General features: G+C 46.0%; 1 protein-coding gene across 13 annotated transcripts in view; it reads left to right on the top strand.

Moving 5' to 3' along the window:
• Window positions 1–17,570, top strand: part of NDST2 (N-deacetylase and N-sulfotransferase 2) — a 254,323-nt gene that overhangs the window by 200,146 nt on the left and 36,607 nt on the right. The window lies entirely within an intron of this gene.

Below are 17,570 nucleotides of genomic sequence, written 5' to 3'. Positions count from 1 at the left end.
AATATGTACAGTGTAATTTAAATAATTGATTTAAGATACTGGATTTATTAAAAATAATTCATTAAAAAGAAGTTGAAGTTTTAAACCCCTAATATTAAAATGGTGTTATTGCACACCTAGATTAGAACTTATCATAAACTATATTTTGAGAGCTGTTTTTCCTCCTCAGTGCTACTGCTGGCAGTGCAATTTACTTGAACTATGCAAACCTGATATGGGCAAAAAACAAAATTAAGGAATGTGATCCTGTAAGCACTAAAGCAGGTGTGCAAGTTTACTCATTGCAGTAGCTCAACGAACATGAAAAGTTTAAAGTTCAGCATGCAAGTGGTTAAGTATCAGGATCAAAAATGGCATTGTCAATAAGAACTGTTTTCTATGGGGAACAAAACCTTTGTGACTTCAAAATAAAACTTAAGTGTTAATATTGAAAAATTAGTTAGACTTTCAGTAAATTAGTGAAGTTTATTGGGGACTTCTGTAAAATACATGGATTACATTTTTCAAGAATAGGAGTCTTAATAGGCTTTGTGTTCTGAAAGGAAACTTGACTTCAGACTGCAAATTCTGATGGAACTATATAGCTCCATCAAAGTTATTTCAGTTTCCTTGGCATATGGAAGTTCAGTATATCACAGGGTTTTTTGTTGCAAATATAACCTAAACTACTTGCTTATAAGTGCTCTGTTTGAGTTTGACAATAAGGCTATTGTTGTGGCCCTGTACTTGTCTTTTTCAGCATAAAGGAACACTCTAAAGGTGAGACTTTGCTGCTGAAAAGAATTTTGTATGTAAATTAAAATACAACTTGCAATTAGTTGAGTAATTAAAGAAACAAGTACAAAGAAACACTTTAATGATTAAAAGTCTATAAAATGGTAAGCAAGTGAAGAACCAGAAACATGGAATTACAAAATCAATTTTAAATAATGAAAATAATTTAAATTTAAATGAAGTTTTTTGTTATTTTTAAATCAGGATTTTTATCTCCTCTTGCTGACTGTTAGTGTAAGTATAGAGCCTGTCTGCATTGGCTGAGAATATGCTAGTACAAAGTGGGTTGTTGAAGGGTAGGAGAGAATCCAGCTAGAGAGCAAATGCAGTGGAGCGGGAGCCAGCATACATTTGCCTGGATTGCTGTGATTTTATAATGATCACGAATGCAGATGGCTTGAAAGAAAATGAAATAAATTCCACCCACACTGAGGAAGAGAGATCTAACAATAGCTTCCCACTCTCTTAATACTTGTTTGCCTGCTTCTTCAGCAGGTGCCTTCATGCTGTTTTTCACACTTCTTTTCATGCATGGGATGATCTCCCCAAATTGGTCTGCAGCACTACTAACCTGTCTTCCCTCCAGTTGCCCCTTACTTTCGCTATAATGGCAGTGAAAATCTGACCTCTGACACTCCCTGAGCCGCTGTCAAATGGCAACGATCAGTGATGACATAATTCCACCCTGATCAAGTCTCTACAAAATCTCTATTTTTTGTAATAAACCAGAAACTTAGTCTTAACACTAAGTCACAAAGAGCAGGGAGGAAGAGGACTGCCAGAGTGCTAGAAACCCCACTTGGAGGCACAGAATCCACCTGGCCCAATGCTTTACGGCTCCCACCTGCAGAGCAATGAGCCCCATGTGCTGGCATGGAGCCAGCCTGGTCGGGTCTGAAGTCACAAACACCAGTGGGCCAAGCTTCCACATGCAGCCCCCGGGACTCAGTGCATAATTTTGAATTTTTCTGCATCTAATTCCCTACGGTGTAACTTAAGACACAATTAACCTGTTAACTATATTTTAAATGGTAATCTGGCCACACATTCTGGCAATTAATACTACTATAAAACATGAAACCAGCCACACAATCATTCTGCAAAATATGTGCAATAATTCTGTGGCCAGTTTCCATCCCAAGTTAAATTGAACGTGAGTCAGGATCCACCACCATTTAGCTTAGTGGCAGCTGTATGGCAAGGCTTCGTTGGCAGCTTCCTCAGCCCCATGACCACACTGGAGTGTTCAGCCAGCTCTGGTGCAGGGACCCACAGTCAGCTGATTGTTGGTCCTGACCACAAAACTGCACCGGAGTCTCAAAATGGCTCAGGTGCAGTCACTGGGCTTGGATGAAGGGGCTTTTAAAGGGCTTAAATTAAATCCTGCTTGTTTGAATTCTTGATGAGGGCAGGTTTTAGAAGGTTCTCTCTTGAAAGGGAGACCATATTTTAAAGCAAAGCATTTAGTTACTTTACCAGGGCCAATGTTGTGCCTATCTTCAAGAAAGGGAGGAAAGTAGATCTGGCTAACTACAGGCCCGTCAGCCTGACCTCTATCCTGGGGAAGGTCTTTGAAAAGATTATCAAAGAGGCCATCCTTAACAGACTAGCTGAACGTAATATCCTGAGGGATACCCAGCATGGGTTTGTTACGGGTAGGTCTTGCCTGACCAATCTCATTTCCTTTTATGACCATCTGATTTACCACCTGGACAAGGGGGAAGAGATCGATGTTGTATATCTTGACTTTAAAAAAGCCTTTGATCTGGTATCCCACAATCACTTCTTGGCTAAACTGGCTAACTGTGGCCTCGACCTCACCACGATCCGCTGGCTGGGGAATTGGCTCCGCAGTAAGACCCAGAGGGTGGTGGTCAGTGGGATCCAGTCGTCTTGGTGCGCAGTGACCAGTGGGGTCCCTCAAGGCTCTGTCCTAGGGCCTATACTATTTAACATCTTCATCAATGATGTGGACATTGGTGTCAGAAGTGGACTGGCCAAGTTTGTCGATGACACCAAACTCTGGAGTAAAGCATCCGCACCTGAGGACAGGAGGGTGATCCGGGCAGATCTTGACAGGCTCAGAAAATAGATGAGAACCTGATGGTGTTCAACACCGAAAAATGCAAGGTTCTCCACCTTGGGAAGAAAAAGTCTCGTCAGTGCTACACTGGTTAGCACTACAGATGAAAGGGACTTGGGGGTCATGATTGACCACAAGATGAACATTACCCTTCAATGCGATGCTGCTGCTAGTAAAGAGACCAAAATGCTGGCTTGCCTCCATAGATGTTTCTCAAGCAAATCCCAGGAAGTCATTCTCCCATTGTACTCCTTGGTGAGGCCACAGCTGGAGTACTGCATCCAGTTTTGGGCTCCACAATTCAAAAAGGATGTGGAGAAGCTTGAGAGGGTGCAGAGGAGAGCCACGTGGATGATCAGAGGTCAGGAAAACAGACCTTATGATGAGAAGCGGAGAGCCATGGGACTCTTTAGCCTGGAAAAGGGCAGGTTCAGGGGTGATCTGGTGTCCACCTATAAATTTATTAGGGGTGCTCATCAGGACGTGGGGAAACATCTGTTCATCAGAGCGCCCCAAGGGATGACAAGATCAAATGGTCACAAACTCTGCCACAACCGATTCAGGCTGGATATAAGAAAGAAGTTCTTCACTGTCCAAGCCCCCACGTTTTGGAATAGACTGCCACTGGAGGCGGTTCAAGCACCCACTTTGAACGCCTTCCAGACGCATTTGGATGTTTATCTTGCTGGGATCCCGTGATCCCTGCTGACTTCCTGCCCCTGGGGCAGGGGGCTGGACTTGAGGATCCTCCGTGGTCCCTTCCAGCCCAAATGTCTATGAAATCTATGAAACTTTTCCCCGCTTCCCTGTTGCTCCTTGCTTTTAAGTACTTTCCGTAGTAACATAGTTTGTATCACTGGTGTTACAGGAGGTCTTGGGGGAGCTATCTACTCACTTGGGCTAGAGACAGACATTTAAAAAGCCTGAGCCTGAATTGATTCAATCTTTGCAGGTTAGTCTAACCTGGCTAGGCTAAACCAGTTCATAATCATACAAAAATCCCCTCTGGACTGAAGAAATGCAGGCACATACCTGCAGTGGCTCAGACTAGGAGCCAGGGGTGCTAGAGCAGCCCTCCCTTCCTCCCTTTCTTTCTACAGTACTGAGCTGAGGGTGGAGGACATGTGGCCAGGCCCTGGCAGAATGGTCTGATTAGGGAGGGAACTAGCAGGGAGTTGCAAAGCATTTACTTACACAGCAGGGAGTTACACAGTGTTTATCATCCCATCAAGAAAACAAAAGCCTTTCTCATTAGTTCAAGCTCTGCTTTTAACTCCAAAAAGCCCTAAGCGGACACTGTCATGTCTGCTTTACACAGACACCTCTTAGCATTAGCTAGCATACCACATGCTGGCTACAGTCCCTGCTGGGGGGGAAGTGGGGAATCCCTGCTTGAGCAGGGAGTGGGGGGGGGGGGGAAGGAGGAAGCCAGGTGGATGCTGCTGTGTTTGCCTTCTCTGCCAGAGCTCCACCTAGAGAGTAGAGGGGTGGGACTAGCCCTACTGTGGAGCAGAGACCCCTGCCCAGAGCTGCAAAGCATCTGGGATGCTAGAGGACTCTGGTTTAAGTTAAACCAGAAAGGGGTCTATGACAGACATTGTATAAACTGGTTTGACCCAAATTAGTTAACCAGGTTTCAAACCGGTTTCATCCATTTTCAGACTGGTTTATGTGCACTGAATGTCAGTCCTGTTTCAGGTTTAAATGAGTTTCTGATTACTTAAACGGGTTTATGTGTAATGTCTGTCCCTAGTCTTGAAGAAGCACATGATCCTTCTGCCTCTTGGTTCCTGGATGTTGTTGGGACTAGAGAGATTAAAGATAACTATGACTACTTGATACAGTGCAGTTTCTACTGTACAGACTAGGCCCAAATTGCAAAGGCTGCAGCAGCATATGCGTTTGCTCAAGATCCTGGATGGCATCTGGTGCTTTAAGCAGGAACCAGCTTATTTTCTCTAAAATGCTAACTAGCCCTCACTCTCCTTGTACTGAGGCATTGATTGTCCCTTCCAGTAATATGACCAGAGCATCTCTGCTGGGGTATTGCTGCTGTATATGAAAATTGAGTTATTCCTTCCCCTGTCATCTTCCTTTGACATATACTGCTTATTGTCCTTTATAGAATGTCTGCTCGTCTAGTCAGATAGTACATAGATAGCTGAGTTTCTCTGTGGAGCCTGAGGTTCTTGGATTAACACTTCTTGCTTTAAAGCTAAAGACAAGGACTGGTATATAGTGTGTATTGAACAATCAGCCAGGGATTGTTCAATACACACTATTGTATTGTGTTCTTAGGGTGAGTCCCACACATGCACCCCACCATACACGTGTACCCACACACCCCCTCGTACTGCCATACACACAGACCGCCACACCCATACCCCCTCACACACCTCAGCCACCATTCCCCCTACACAGACCCCCACAAACCCCATGCCCACCCACACCCCACATATCCACACACACCCCCACCTGCTCCCTCACCCCACACCCCACAAGCCCACACACCCTCCAGCCCCCCACAAACCTGTACCCCCACCATGCCCCCCCCCCCAATATACAAGAGTAAGACTTCATTTTAAGCTATTGTGCAATCACTTCTATGTACACTACACAAACACATGTAAATCAGGACAGAAATATTTTTTGAAATCAAAGTAATGAATGTTGTAGATGTTCACTTTTTAGAATATAATGTGGTACTTTTCTGGTTCCGAGATGGCAAAACCCCTTGTTGAAAGGAGTCCTTCCAGGGGCAAGGGGAGGGACTTTTGGTGGCAAAGGTCAGGGGCTAGGGGGTGGGACTTCCAGTCACAAGATGGTGACTAGGGGGCAGGGCATCTTTCAAGGGATGGGGCTACTCATGAGGCCTTTGAAAGCTTGCCAAAACTCGGTAAGCGGTCCTCCACCCAAAATAATTGCATGCCCATGCTCAAGATTAATCTTGTCCAACCCCTGCACAAATACAGGATTCTTGAAAAGCACAGGTGCAGTTGGCAATGCCTGAACTTGCTGGGGTTCAACGTGTGCCTTCTTTTTTTTCTTTAGAGAAAAATCATCAATTTATTTTTAATGTTCTTGTGCCAAAGGGAGGGCCCAGGAAGCTTTGTGTCTAGCTGGAGATGTACCTGGAGAGAACCAGCTGTCAGGAGCTGAGAATGTTGGCAAACTAGTCTTTAAAGTGGTTTGCTTACTGGAGGTGTGCCACTCAGAAAAGCCATCTGAAGGCGGGAAGGAAGGGAGCCTCACTACACTGCTATTTGTTCTTCTACAAGCCTAGGAAATTGTGGCTTCTGTGTAATTACCAGTTTTAAAACCCATAAGAACAGGTATGCATGGAGGCCTTTCCTGTGGCTTTACACTCTGCTGGAGCATGCAATAATGTACTGTATATCCTATTGTAATTGGTTCCTATTGCATTTCTCTGGGAGTTAGAGATGAGAAAGAGGAAACAGATCTTGCATCCTAGATTTCATCTGTTAAGGGCTGACACAGGGTACAACTCTTCAATAGAGAAGAGATTAAAAAAAACGACTGCACCTATTTCTAGCTAGTTAGTGATAATGTTATGAAGGAAAAATGTGTAAGATTTTTGGACCGGGCTCACTATTTCAGTGGCAGCAGCAACAGTCTTTCAATACAAGGATGACAGTTTTCTAGGAAATAGAGAAGTCATTGGTGAGTCCATAGATGACTGAGGTGGCCAATCAGAGATCTGCACATTTGACTGCAGACATGACAAGTAGTTCTGGGAAGATGGAATAGATCGTGGTGATGTCAGGTCACAACTCTTTTCCTTTGCCTATCATTTGTCCACCTCCTTGGTGAGGCAAGTTTGCTTGGAAACATTGATGCCTTATTTATTGCAATGCCACTGCAGAGTGTCCTTGGTCTTCAGAGTGTCCTTGAAACTTTTCTTTTGCCCAGCTCTAGAGCAGTGACCATCACTGTTGGGAGCATAGGACCTGTTTTGGGAGCTGGTTGCCAGGCATCCTTATGACATACCTGCCCAAAAGCTGGTGCTGTATAAATGTGATTTTAACACTGGTGGTGATCGTTCTTCTGTCCTTCCAGTACATATGGAGGATGTTCTGAAGACATTGCTTATGGTAATGTTCTAAAGCTTTTAGGTGTTTTTGATATGTCATCCAAGTTTCACACCCATATAACAGGGTAGAGATGAGAAGTTTCGTTTTGGGCCTGATGTCATGATCATCAAAGACACGATTGCAGAGACATCCAAAGGCAGCACTGGCAGATTTTATCCACTGTTGATCATCATCTATGTTTATTTTTTGGGAAAGGTGACTACCCTGGTAGGGGAAATTCTCAATATTCTCAAAGGATTGCCCTGTAATTGTAATGTGTGGAGAAGCAGCTTGTTGGTTCAGGTGGGTTGGTAAAGTGTCATGGTTTTCATGAATTTGACAGTAAATCCAAACATGTCATATGCTTCACAGAAGCAATCACAGTGTTTTCAAAAGTGGCTCCAGCTTTTGGGTCCAGGTGTGTTTTCAAATTAAGAACCTCAGGTCTTTTGAGCATCCACGTGTTCAGTTCTTGATACATTTTGTTGTCAGCCCCCTTGCCTGCATAGGATATTTATCAGAAGAAATGCTTGCAGAGAAGAACATTTATTCTTATGATTAGATTCTTTTATCTAAGTGATGACAGTGGGGTAGATGAGGGAAAAGACATTTATATCCTTGTCTCTATCTGGTACTGAAGGCCATCCTGTTGTCACATGCAGCTCAGAAGTGTTTTGCTGTGATAAAGTAAATCTGTTGAAAACTGGTGTATCGGGGAACTTTGAACTTGTTATGGAAGTATCCCATAGTTGGTAGAGACCCTGAGGTTTTCACTAAGCATTCAGGTAGGTGGGAGAGCATCAGCTAGTACTTGCTCGTGAAGAGCATGGAGGCTGTGTATTGTTCCTCCACCTGCAACTCCAAGCAGCTGGTCACAAATAGAAAGAGGAGTCTCTCATGTATCCCCCTTAGTTTGGGTGAAGAGTTCCAGTCGGTCACTTGCAGATAAACTTGAAGAATATGGCAGATAGAAAGGAAAAAAATTCCACAGCAAAGTCATGAAGCCTTCAGAATGATCTCAGGTCCTGCAGTACCAGCCTTTGTGATACATGAGATGAGGAAGTGAAGGTTACACCTGGATACCTATGAAGAAAGTGGATTTTCCCCCTAACTTCAGGGTCTGTGTAGCCAAAGAGCAGTTATATCTCATCAGCTGCTGGAGGACACTGACCTACTTGTTCACTTGCAGGCTAGGGGCAGACATTACACATAAAACAGTTTAAGTGACCAGAAACTGGTTTAAACCTGTAACAAAACAGATGTTCAGTGCACATAAACCAGCTTGAAAATGGCTGAAACCGATTTGAGATAAACCTGGTTGAATGTAGTATCAGATTTAACTGATTTGAGTCAGACCAGTGTGTGCAGTGTCTGTCCCAGACCCCTTCCTGGTTTAAGATAAACCAGACTCCCTCAGCATCCCACAAGGCTCTCTGGGCTGGGTGGGGCTCTGCTCCACAGGAGGGCTGGCTCCTCCTTTCTGCTCCCTGGCCAGAGCTTCAGCAGAGACTTGCAGGCACAGAGCATCTGCCTGGCTTCTCCCTGCTAAACTGGGATTATTTCTCCCTGAAGACACCTCAGCATTAGCTAGCAGACCTCATGCTGGCTACAGTCCATGTGCTGTGGGAGACAGCAAAGGCAGACAGGCTTTTTGGAGCTAATCAACAGGTAGCTTAATGTCCTTCCTTGGACAAGCTGTTTAAGAAGGCTTTGTTTTCTTAATGGCTTGATAAATACTGAGTTAGGGGTGATAATTCCCTGCTGGGCTGCTCAGGAAGGAGGGGATAATAAGAGTGTCCTGCCTGGGCATGGCCACAGCCCACCTCAGCTCAGCATTGTGGAAGTGAGGAGAGGGCTGCTCTAGTGCCCCTCAGCTTATAGCCTGAGCCACTGTAGGCATGTGCCTGATTTTTTCAGTCCAGAGGGGAGGTCTGTGCGGTTACAAACTGGTTCAGCCAAGCCAGGTTAGATTAACCTGCAAAGATTGAATCAATTCAGGCTCAGGCTTTTTGAATGTCCCTAGTCACGTAGACAGGATATACACACACTCTCCTTTTCATTCCACTTAATGTGTAGAGCTGGCAGGCCACCTCTATGCTGCTTTCACTGGGGTGAGCTGTACTTGAAGTTGCTACAAGATTCCTTTAGTTTTCTAATTTGTGCATGTGGAATTTCAGCCAAGCTGAGAGGGAAGGGGAAGTTTGCTTTCTCTTCCCATGTTGTGCACTGTACCAGGAGGAAAAAAAACAGGTAGGGGCCGACATCAAACTCCAAGGACAAATCAGTGCAAAGGTCTGACCTTTTTATGCTTATGAAAAGGAACACCTATAGGTGTAGTGAAACCAAGGCAGTAAGTGTAAAGTTGTGCCCATGGGTGTCGGAGTGGACAACTGTATTAACTAAGATGCTTAGTATCAGGAGGGTTTTTTCACCACTGAGAGGATGGCACTAGAGTTCCTGCACCTGCTTGAGGTGTATCAAACTAAGACTGGGTCATGATTTGGATTACGGTGCCCATAATGGGGATAGGGAGGTTGGGTTCCTAAGCCTATAATGCAGACTGTGGAGGAGTTCAGGGAAAAAGAGCAAAGGAGGGTTCAGGAAGAATTTAGTTCCAGCAGGGACCTCAGGAATGGGGGATTTTGTGCAACTACAACACTTGCCAAATGGCTAGGAGCAGCTTTGCAGTGGGTTAGAAAGCATCTCAAATGTCAGGTGATACCTTCAGGCAATTCCAGCTAGCGTGAGTTGGTGCTTCAGGCTGCAGTTCAGTTTTCTCTAGGTTGGATCAGGAGGAGTTAATGCAGACCTGTCTCTCATAGTCTGCAGCTTATGCTAATGCAGGGGGTGTGAAGTTACACACCTGTCTGAAGAAAAGTAATTACTACCTTGCCTTATAGTTCTTCACCTCCTGTTTTAGGCTGACACATTTCAGGCCTGTTGGCCAGCTGGCAGCCTTCCTGCTTACCACAGATCTATGCTGAGAGTCCTGTCCCTACGGGGTGACTTGCCCAAGCAGAGCACAAAACCGTCTGGAATCTGTCTCAGCATCTGTCAGAGCAGTGTAGGCACCACTAGTACTTCTTGTCAGACTTGATCTGCAGCTTGAGTCTGCACTATTTGGGCTAGCTAAAAATTTGATTGACAACAGGTAGTGATTATGACTCTGCCTCATCCCCCAAAGCAGCAATGTTTGAGTATCAGTACACAGAAAGCTTCACCTGTTGGTTACTTGAAATGCAAAATATGATGAGCTGCTGATTATAATCAAGGGCTGACCACTCTTCCTGCAGTTGGGCTGCTCATGCCCTGTCTATATTAGTGCCACACTGTAGGACCACAGGAGTGAGGGGAGCCATGGCTGGAGCCATTGTTACACAGCTGTTATACAGCTCCAAGTATTAAGACAGATACAGCCACTGAGGAGCTGATGTTAAGGGTATCACACAGATTCACTTTGTTATAGAGCTGATAAACAAGCAGTCTTTTATACAGATGGCAGAACAACTGTACTAGTACTGTGGCTGTACTAGAAATTTGGAGATTGTAATTAAAAATATCCCTGTTCTTTACAAACAGTAAGGAAATGATGTGTTTCCTGGGAGATGGGAATAAAAGAGGAAATTAATCAACTTTTATATATATAATCCAGTTACAGTGGTCTCTGGTGTCCTAGGTAGCTCTGATTGCACAGGAAGTATTGGAAGGAACTAGTGTAATATGGCAAAGGAGAGGACTCCACCATTGCAGGGTCTGGAAATCCCTTGATGGGGACAAGGAAAGGGTTGGACTGATAGTCGTTTCTTAGGGTGTTGATTCTTCTGCAGGAGATGTTCTTTTGCAAAGAATTTTCAATGATGTTATCAGACTGAGTCTGTTACTTTCCCTGTCCATGGGCATGTACATATCATCAGTCCCTGATGTGTTCTTACACCTGTCCACCTCAGCCTTTCCTGTTTCATAATGCTAGTTCAGGGCCAGTATTTAGGGAAATTACTCTGTTCTTGACCCTTTGGTACTGATCCAACAAAAGAATTTCTAGCCTTTGCAGAGGGCTGGATAGCAGACCTTAAAATCACATTGTTCTGATTGGTTTCTTGCTTTTGTGCCATTCCAGTGGCAGCCTGATTTTAGCAGCTGATATTTCACAAAACTGCTGACGTTCCCCCATTAATGCTCCATATCAGTACGGAACTAGGCTTCTGAGTGGTACACGGCATTTATCTTAGCCTTAGTGATTTGTGAGATAGCTGACCTTAAAACTGTCACTGGTGCTTTCATCAAGCAGTACTTTCATGGCAGGAATGAACACAAGGAGTCCGGAACCTTGGACTAGCATCATTTTTAATTCTTGCTGCATGTTCTGCTCTCCTGTTTCTGTACTCCTTACAATGAAGCTATACTGGTGACTTTACAAGACAGAGACTGGAACAAACCCTTCCTTCTTCTGAAACGCCAGGTTTATGGAGTCTTAGGATCCCCAAGAGCTTGATCATACAGGAATGGCCAGGTAATTTCTTCTCCTTCAAGAGGGAACTGTTTACAGTACTTAAATTCCTGCTGGAGGAAATCTGCCTGGGCTTTGCATTTTAGGCATGGCTGGCTGCTAGGCATCTCCCTCACCTTTGCTGATGTCAGTTTTGTTGTACTGGGTTTTTTAACTAACCCAGCTGATGCAGTCCCCAAAGAGAGTGTAGTTGTGCTGTGCCAGCTGGCATGCCCTCTGGCTGTGAGGCCTTGTTAAAGAGATCGGAGCTGACAGATTCTTGAGCAGCAATTTGATATGGGCTTTTTTTTTTCTTACTTTCTGATTTGTTTTTTTTTCCCCCTTTTTTGTGTTCATTCATGTAACAAATGACAGCTTGTTTGGAAGCCTCACTAGATCCCTGAATGGAGTCATTGTTATCCAAACACTGCTGTGATTCAGAAGTCTCCAATGCAGGGGGATTTCTCCCACTCCTACCCCTCAGCTGGGCACTGCAGGTGCAGCTTTAGCTTAATCCCAGCTCATCCCTTCCCTAAGAAAAGTCCAGCTGTTTGGGGATTTTTTCTGGAGATTGGTAACTAAGACACTGTGGTGCAGTATGTTGCTCAAGGGGCACAGGTTTCAGCCTTGGGTAAGGGTGGAGGGCTGTGTGGCTTTGACAGAGGGTGAGAACAAGTGCTGTGTTCCAGGCTGAATTTTTGAGGGTAGAGGCTTACAGCAGTGATCTAATGCTTAGTCAGACTCCCATAGGTGTCAAAGTCATCTGACCCAATGAGACCCACAAACCAGTTCTGCATGCCTGATTTGACAGGTGTCTCAGGCTAACCACTCCAAGACCATGCTACACATGGCACCCACTCCAGTGTACTTTAGCTCCATATAGACTCCAGCACATGTCCAGATGTGGCCAGAATAGGTGCCACTTGTAGTGCAGCCCCCCCAGAGCGGACACTATGTACTGCCAAGGCTGCAACTGAACTCCAACTAGCTTCAAGCATCAAGGACAACAAAAAGTCCTTTTTCAGATATGTGGGGAGCCGGAGGAAAAGCAAGGGCAATGTTGGACCCCTGCTAAACCAGATGGGGCAACTGACAACTGACGCCCAGGAAAAAGCCAACCTATTAAATAGGTACTTTGCGTCAGTCTTTCATCAGTCCCATGGGACGCCCATGCCTGCTATGGGACAGGGAGACCCGGGTGATGGGGATCCCCTACCCTCCATCAATGCTGACCTCGTGAAGGAACACCTTGAGAAGCTGGATACCTTCAAGTCAGCCAGCCCTGACAATCTGCACCCCAGGGTACTCAAGGAGCTGGCGAGCGTCGTAGCCCAGCCCCTGGCACAGATCTTTGAAACCTCCTGGCGCTCTGGTGTAGTGCCCGAAGACTGGAAGAAGGCCAATGTGGTGCCGATCTTTAAGAAAGGGAGGAGAGTGGATCCGGCTAACTACAGGCCCATTAGCCTGACTTCTATCCTGGGGAAGATCTTAGAAAAGTTTATTAAGGAGGCCATCCTTGATGGACTGGCCCAGGCTAACATCCTAAGGGATAGCCAGCACGGGTTTGTTGCGGGTAGGTCTTGTTTGACCAATCTCATTTCCTTCTATGACCAGGTGACCTATCACCTGGACAAGGGAGAAGAGATTGATGTCATATATCTTGACTTCAAAAAAGCCTTTGATCTGGTATCCCACGATCACCTCTTGGCCAAACTGGCCAGTTGCGGCCTTGGCTCCACCATGATCCGCTGGCTGGGAAACTGGCTCCGTGGTCAGACCCAGAGGGTTGTAATCGATGGCAGTCACTCATCGTGGTGCCCTGTGACCAGTGGGGTCCCTCAAGGCTCTGTCCTGGGACCCATCCTGTTCAACATCTTCATTGGTGATGTGGACATTGGAGTTAGGAGTGGACTGGCCAAGTTCGCCGATGACACCAAACTTTGGGGCAAAGCATCCACGCCAGAAGATAGGCAGGTGATCCAGGCTGACCTGGACAAGCTCAGCAAATGGACGGATGAGAACCTCATGGTGTTTAACACCGAAAAATGCAAGGTTCTCCACCTTGGGAGGAAAAACCTGCAGCATCCTTATAGGCTCGGCAGTGCTACGTTGGATAGCACTACAGAAGAAAGAGACTTGGGGGTCATCATTGACCACAAGATGAACATGAGCCTGCAATGCGATGCTGCGGCTAGTAAAGTGACCAAAAAGCTGGCTTGCATCCATAGATGCTTCTTGAGCAAATCCTGGGACGTCATTCTCCCCTTGTACTCGGCCTTGGTGAGGCCGCAGCTGGAGTACCGCGTCCAGTTTTGGGCTCCACAATTCAGAAAGGATGTGGAAAAGCTTGAGAGAGTCCAGAGGAGAGCCACGCGCATGATCAGAGGTCAGGAAAACAGATCTTACGATGACAGGCTGAGAGCCACGGGACTCTTTAGCCTGGAAAAGCGTAGGCTCAGGGGTGATCTGATGACCACCTATAAGTTTATCAGGGGTGACCACCAGGATCTGGGGGAATGTTTGTTCACCAGAGCGCCCCAAGGGATGACGAGGTTGAACGGTCACAAACTCCTGCAAGACCGTTTCAGGCTGGACATAAGGAAGAATTTCTTTACTATCCGAGCCCCCAAGGTCTGGAACAGTCTGCCAGCGGAGGTGGTTCAAGCACCCACATTGAACACCTTCAAGAGTAAATTGGATGCTTATCTTGCTGGGATCCTATGACCCCAGCTGACTTCCTGCCCTTTGGGCAGGGGGCTGGACTCGATGATCTCCTGAGGTCCCTTCCAGCCCTAATGTCTATGAAATCTATGAAATACTGTGCAGTCTCAAACCACTGCTCTGGGACCATGCATCCCAGAGTAGGCGCCATGTTCATTGCATGTCCCAGAGCAATTGATCCAGGACCACAGTGCTTTGGGACTGCACTGCATGGGATGCCTGCTTTGGTCACTCCAACATATGCATGGGATCAGGCATGGATTGGATGTAAGCTGTAACGGGGGGGACCGCATGTGGTGCTTGGGACCATCTGGTGCATCTTGCCCTTTGGGTCCACTCAAGACCCACAGGCAGCACCTGGGGCCATATGATAGGGCTTCATAGGCTGGATCCAGACTGCAGGCCATAACACCCTGCTCTGCAGTTAAGATTGCAGATTCTGACCAGTAAGCATGTATTTTGGTAACCTTTGTGTATAGCCCAAATGCTCCTTGAAAATACCTCCTTTTAAACCTGTCCTTGCAAGAAGAACCCCTTAGGCAATGCTCAAACCTCTTAGGCAATGCTGGTGTTCCCTGTAGCCTAGCCAGGAGTGAGCTGAGGAAAGGGTGAGCTGCTTTGTTATGCAGTTGGCTTAGAGTCCTCAACCTGCCATTCTCACTGGAAGAATCAAGTATTCAAGAACTTGAGTGGGCTTTTGCTGTGGATTTGTTATGTGGAGATAGAAGGAAGCAGATCTCTCATAGCAGTTTAATGCCTATTGACATCAGGGTCATGCATGCCTGGTGGACCCAGAAGCAGTACAGGGAACTCCCTTCATGTGCAAATCATAGCATACTGCTGTTACTGTGCAACTGATATTCGCTGGTCTTGAATGCTGCCTCTTTCAAACCATGGCCAATGATTTTTGGTGTTACATTTTTCAGTTCCCAACTTTGAGAGAGTTAGAGCTTGATTTTCAAAAGTTCTGAACCCCTCCAGGCTTTGTGTGGTCCAGCTGGAACGGCTGTGGTCTGCATTTTTTGCTCTTGGTCCAGCAATGCCTTAAGTTAGGCACTCAACATCAGCAGCTGTTTTTCAGCATGTTGACATAATGCCTTTGGTGATTATTTATGAGCCCACTCTCCTTGAACCATCCTCAGTAAAAGGACAAAAAAAATCTAAACTCCACCCTTTATAAAATGATCAGTGTTGCAGAGAATACAACATCTTCACTGGCTGGCTAAACTTCAGAATCCAGGTATTCTATCAGTAAAAAGCTCTAATTCCTGCTTTACAACTGCCAGCTGAAATCCCAACCTTGAATCTTTTTGTCTTGACTCTTCCATGACCTTGCTATTTGGCCTTACCCCATCCTTTAATTTCTCCATCTGTTTTTAATACCATGAACTTATATTGCAATAGCTACTGAGGTACTCATCAGTGTTGCAGCATCATTGTGTTAGGCACTGCAGAAACACATGCAATGAACATAGTTAGTCCCTGCCCTGTTGAGCTGGGAACCTAGGATCACACTGATGTTCTGGGCTTTCTGACATGAGTCACCTGTGTGCTCCCCACCTCTACTCCCCTTGGGGTACAAGGTAGCAGTGCTGTTTATTTATAGAAGCCTCTCTGATTTATTCTCTGCTTTAGGCTGTGCCAAGAATTTGAAGTCAATTGGTGGGGAACCTGTAGAGTTTGACTGGCCTCATTTGTGAATTGATCTTTTTCCTGACTCAAGCATTTTTTCCTGTTTAGTAATGAATACATGTTACAAAACCAGCAGCTGCATTTTGCAAGCAGTTTCTCTTCTAGAGTTTGGCTTTTTTTAGAGCCCCTAATTCTCATATGTAGATCCTATGTCTGCTTCACTCTCAGAGAAAAATTGGGCTCATCAGAGTATTTGTACATCAGAATAATAACAATCAAGACAAAAAGGCTGAGAAGTAGGGGCAGGGAGAAAAGGTGCTGAATCATTCATGCTGGTAGTACTTCAGTTTCTCATGCTGTTGCTGATGAGCAGCTCTGACAAGCAATGCCACTGGTTGGGCATCAAGAAGATATGGGTGTGGCATGGGCACTGTTTGTGCTCCAGGTTTATTTGTTTGTTTTTAAAAAGCATTTTAAACCAGCTTGTTGTGAACATGTGACTGACTTGCCATGGGGCATGGTGACATGCCCCTTGTACCAGCCCAGCAGCTGCCTTAGGAGTGTGCACCTATGTGCTCTCCAGTAAGCATGTCTGTCACATGTGCCAAGTGCCTTTGAAACCACAGCCACTTTTGCATTAGGTCAGGGATAAGTAACATGATCTGCTGGCTGGATCTGGCTTGCAGAGCACAAGGGCCTTGCCTATGCCCATCCAGGGCTAAGCAGTGAGGAACTACAGCAGGGCTGGCCAACCTCCAGCTGTGCTCTTGCTGCCACTGCTGCTTCTTCCCACTGCCAAGCCTTTCCCTGGCTGCAGTGTGGGCTCAGCTTCCAGCTGAGGAGGAGCTGCATCATAGCCAGGCAGCTGGCTCTGCTGCTGCTGCATCTTCCTCCCCTCACACTCTCAGCCTCCCAGCTGCAACGTAGATGGAACAACAGTGAGGCTGCAGCTCCCCACTAGCTGGAAGCTATGCCCACACCCCAGCGGACAAGCTGGGGACTGAGAGAAGCAGTGGCAGTGTGGGCACAGCTCCCAGCTGCCTGGTCCCAACACAGGCACATGGCTTGAAAAGGCTGTTAGCCATCACATTAGGTCATTGCATTTCTGACTAGGAGAAGCAAATCAAAGCAGTGATTTTTGAAACAGGGGCCAGTCTCATATATCAGGATAATAATAGCAAGCAGAGCAAAAAGACTGAAAAGAGGGAGGCAGGGACAAAAGTCCAGTAGTACCTTGCCTAGTGTTTGCCTTTTGGAGGGACTGATGTTTGTCAGTGGTTGAAACAGTGCTGCTAATATAAAAGCAGGAGAAAAGTTGTTGAGTTGGTAACAAGACATTGAGCTTTCATCTCTAAGGCACCAGCCAAAACCACTGCAGATTGCTAATGGCTGAGCAACACCCTGGTGCTCCTCGGTGGCGTATGTGAAATTAAGAGGAAGGTGTCATAGGTGTTTTCACCATTATAAACACTTATTCAGTTGGCACTGCTTAGCAAGCTCAGAAGAGATGGGCTGAGCTCCCGTCACATCCTTAGAAGTATCTCCCACTCACAGGTGAGTAGTTAAGGCCTATTGGTACCGTGGGCAAGTTTGCAGAGCTGCTGCCCCTAGGGGCTCTTAACTCATTGGTTAGGCATCTTTCACCTGCACAGCTAGCCTGGGAAAAGGCATCACTGCTCTGCATATGCCTCCTGTATGAAACTGCCTCTGCCTTCTCTGGCTTAGGGCACATGTGGCATGTAGGCCCAGTCCTTCATGTGGTGATCTTCCTCAGGAACCTAGA

Source organism: Crocodylus siamensis, chromosome 7 (assembly GCF_052110815.1).
Source record: "Crocodylus siamensis isolate JL-2025a chromosome 7, ASM5211081v1, whole genome shotgun sequence".
Classification (NCBI taxonomy): Eukaryota; Metazoa; Chordata; order Crocodylia; family Crocodylidae; genus Crocodylus; species Crocodylus siamensis.
This window is presented reverse-complemented; position numbering and strand designations above follow the sequence as displayed.